General features: G+C 34.5%; 1 protein-coding gene across 3 annotated transcripts in view; it reads right to left on the reverse strand.

Annotated features, from left to right (window-relative positions):
- Positions 1-411: 411 nt before the first annotated feature.
- Positions 412-4,235, reverse strand: part of LOC144960651 (alpha-1,3-mannosyl-glycoprotein 2-beta-N-acetylglucosaminyltransferase-like) — a 77,427-nt gene continuing 73,603 nt past the window's right edge. The window contains exon 13 of one of the 3 annotated variants that reach the window (XM_078893923.1): positions 412-3,570. The gene's annotated coding sequence lies outside the window, so the exon portion shown is untranslated. The other 2 variants (XM_078893921.1, XM_078893922.1) reach the window with 2 other exon arrangements.

Consider the following 4,235-nt stretch of genomic DNA (forward strand, 5'->3'; position numbering starts at 1 on the left):
TAAATATGATTACATTAACATTATCAATATAACATGTATACAGTTATCACCATTTAAACGTTCAATGAATATTTAACAACTCAATAATACAGAACAGGTTTTCCCAATGTAACGTCCCAGTAGCATCCACATATTCATTTCAAAAAAAAAAAATAATAAATAAATAAAATAAAATAAATAAATTTAAAAGTTATTGATCACAGACCTCCCAAAATACAATAGTAATTGGAGCCCCCAAAAATAGTTATTTGGGACAGAAAATAGGAATCAGTCTAAAAATATAGAGAAAGTTGCCTTACCATGTTCCGAGTTGTTATTTTTCTTTCTTTTTTCGTGGGTTTCTTTTTCTTCGCTTTTAAAAATTTAAATTAAAAAAAACAAAAACAACAACAACCAAAAGAACACACGAAATTTCGTAATTGCGCAGGTAAAGTCGCAATCACGTAATGGCGGTCTCAATATCGTAAAATTACGATAAAATCGTAATGCTTGGCAAGTCTGTGATAATAATCTTTGTAAATATTCTCAAACTGCTGTTATGTGTTTTTTTTTTTGCTTCTTTTGTTTTGGGTTGGTTTTTTGTTTTTTTTTCTTTTTGTAAAGATCTTTCTAGCGCTTGAGACACTTTTGAGCAATATAGAGACCTTTGAAAATTTAGAAACAACAACCGAAGAACTGATTTCAACAACACAAGGAAACATCCAACTGCCTCAGCACCTCACCAGAACAACATGACATAATATTAATATATCTAAATTAATGCCCTCAAAGAAAAAAAACCCACCCAAAAACACTAAAACACAAAGCTGCATACTCAAAACATCTTCCAATTATTCATTTGTGATCCTTCAACTCAAAACCGTATTAAGTCGGAATGACTAAGATGCTGAAAATTGAATTTGTAGCCAGAAATATCAGACTTAAGTTGAGTTTGCTTGCTTTATAGAGGAGAAGGAATATCATATTTTACTGTGCTAAATACCAACGTTTCATATTTTTGACCAGTTTGACTATAATTTGACTTTTTAGCATCTGGTCCATCCCGACATAATAGCGTTTTGAGACGAGGGGTCACATTTGCACCCTGCACCATATAAAACTGGAACGTTGTTCCCAAAACATTGGTAAAAAAAAACACACAAAAATTTAGCCACCTTCAAGCAATTTTATAAAACTCGTTCAACCTAAATACCAACAGTGGCTGCAACAGTCAACAACATTCTCTGCCCTTGAAGACAAATACTAAGTATTGAATCGACTTCAAGTAACGTCCAGATCCAGATTCAAACCAATTGTATTACACGCTTTTCTTTTTATTTTAGATGCACATCAACAGTATTATTACTCAAGTCTGTTGTTGTTTTGTTTTTAAGGGTTTTACGGCGTTAGCAACACATTTATGTTATATCAGCACCAGTATAAAGGGAGAAAACTGGATAATAAAAACATTCAAAACGTACAATCAAAAGGACTTGAGGAAAAAGTAGGACAAGGAAAAAAGGTTAAAAAAGGGAACAGATGTAGATTCCAAGAGCACACTATCGGTGTATTTAGTTTGAAATGACATAAAAGTCTCACTCAGACACCAGCACAAGTCCCCACTAAGAGGAATGTACTCAAACATTTACAAATTATATGTTAAGAATAAAACAAAATAACAGTACATAAAAGAGAGAAAATATCATCTCCCAAAACTAACTATATATCTGATTGTTTCCCTCTCAGCCAGGGTATCCAGCCAGGGCCAGGATAAAACCAAGTAATCTCATTCCAAGACATAGATAGAAAGCAAGTTGGAAAACAGATATAGGGGGATAGAAGACACAGTAAGTACCTCCCTGCCCACTATGGGAGGTCAGGAACCCCACCCAGATTACTCAGTCTGAATAAGTTAGTCGGTATAAACAAAGGATGCACTTCTACCACACAACTTCAAACAAAGGCAAGAGTAAACCAATAAACTACAAAATCATTTCAATGTCTCATCTTGACACAAGCACAGGTCACAACTAAGAGGAATCCAGTTGGCCATCTGAGCCCCATGCCTTGCTTCTATAGCCTTGTGTATAGACCGTACCCGTCGGTTAATATTTGGCAAGAATAAGACTTGTCAGATTGTTTTAGACATAATATGTGTCAGTGCATGACATAATCAGTCAGAAGGTGAAAATTTTGGATTTGCATTTTCTGAAAGAATAATAATATGCTCACCAGAGCATTTTAATATTTATTTGAAGTAAATCGGGTGATTTTTCATGAAGTTTTGGTCAAATGTACGGGAAAGGTATCCAGCAACTTTTCTCAAATTTCATACTCTTTCAACTTGGCTAGCTGTAAAAAATATTTAGAAGTGAAATTAAGCCTTGATATTTCTGTAAGCTGTACAAAAAGGGTTGATTTAATCATTAATGCCAAGAACTCATTTTTTATAAAAATTGACCTTCTAACTAAACGTGACAATATCTCAGTTCAAACCTTTTCACCATCCCACTGATTACGTCATTCACTGTAAAATATCTTTGTATTCGTTTTTTTTTTTTTATGCAAACAGAAGCATAACTAATAGTAGTTGGTGAATATCACCATGGCAGAGTGTAGGAAGGGTGAAAATATGATTGTCAATCCTATTTCCTGGTTTTCACAAAACAGATTGCTGCTTTGACAATTCACACAATCAGTCTTAGGTTTTATAGAATCAATCAAGTATACCTGGCACTCTTTTTATCTTACAAACACTTCCAATAGGCTTCAACAGTTGTGATGTCACTTCCCTCGTAATGACGCTAAGTAACTTAGTAACTGGTTCTAAACTATCGGAACAATGGCGGGCGCCCTTATGAAATACTTCTCCGACGAGCATAAAACTGTATCCAGAGGAGAAAAACATTATAAATCTGATCATATTTTGACTTTTATACATTCTGATCACAAGACATGTGAAAAAGTTCTAGCCAGTATGAAGAATAAAAAAAGTACAGATTTTCTTTGTTTACAACCAAGCTGCTGGGCGGATGTGACATCAGACTATTGAATCCTATCTGCATCTCCCACAATTTGGTCATCCCTAAGATGGATTCTAATATCCACTCACTCAAAGAGATGGTATACAGTGTAAATTTTTAAAAAATGTCTACTAAAAAAACATACTCTCCCCAACGCCGCCCCCTCATCGCTCACAACATGAAAATATTTCAGGCAGTCTTCTCTCAGTCTTGGGCAGACAGGAGTCCAGGACAAGGACATAAACAGCACACATAAATACACGAGACAACAGGTGGAGACGGGAACGGACTAGAAGACACCAGCAGTTCCAGTCAAGCACCTGTTAGGTTAGCAGCTGTTATGACACAAAATGTTATTTATATTCTCATCATAATTCATACATAGAGTGAAATATTGGTCATAATATGCCAAATATTTTGGTCGTAAGGAATAATGGGTGAATTAATAATAATAATAAATAGGCGTAACGGAAAACAAAATAATTAGTAACACAGTAAGGCATAAATAAAATATAAATGATAATAATTTTTTTTAAAGTAGCGTAAAACAAGGGGATTGTTATGAAGACTTGCCAACCAAGAACAGGAGTTTGGTTATATATTTGTTTGTTTTTAAGGATTTTATGGAGCTTGTTTCCCTCTCAGCCAGGGTATCTGGCCAGGGCCAGGACAAAAACCAAGTAATCTCATTCTAAGACAAAGACATAAAGCAAGTTGGAAAACAGATATAGGGGGACAGAAGACACATTAAGTATCTCCCTGCCCACTTTGGGAGGTCAGGAACCCCACCCAGGGGTTTGGTTATACACTCAAGTACAGTTTCCTCAAACTTATTCCAACGTCCCAAATCTTTTCATTACCACCATTCCATTCTTTCATCAAACTGATTTTTTTAAAACCTCGGACACGGTTTCCTCAGCAAACAAATTTCACTTTCGACTTTAGCCTGAAAAAGGGGGTACCTGTCCATAATAAGGAGTTCAAACTTTATAAAAAAATATATAAAAAATTGCATTTTGGGTTTAGTTTCAAATGGCGCTTTACAAGATAGTGTGTGCATAAGAGAATCTCTTTAAAATTACAAGTAAATAACTCTAGGCAGTAAATAGATCAGGATAAACCAAATACAGGAAATCTAATTTTAAAAGCTATCATTTTAATATACTGAACATTTACATACAGGAGAAGGAATGTCATCTTTATTTCAACTAAAACAAATATATTACAAAATTC

This window comes from Berghia stephanieae, chromosome 15 (genome assembly GCF_034508935.2).
Source record: "Berghia stephanieae isolate SIO BIC M18660-M18661 chromosome 15, UCSD_Bste_1.3, whole genome shotgun sequence".
Classification (NCBI taxonomy): domain Eukaryota; kingdom Metazoa; phylum Mollusca; class Gastropoda; order Nudibranchia; family Aeolidiidae; genus Berghia; species Berghia stephanieae.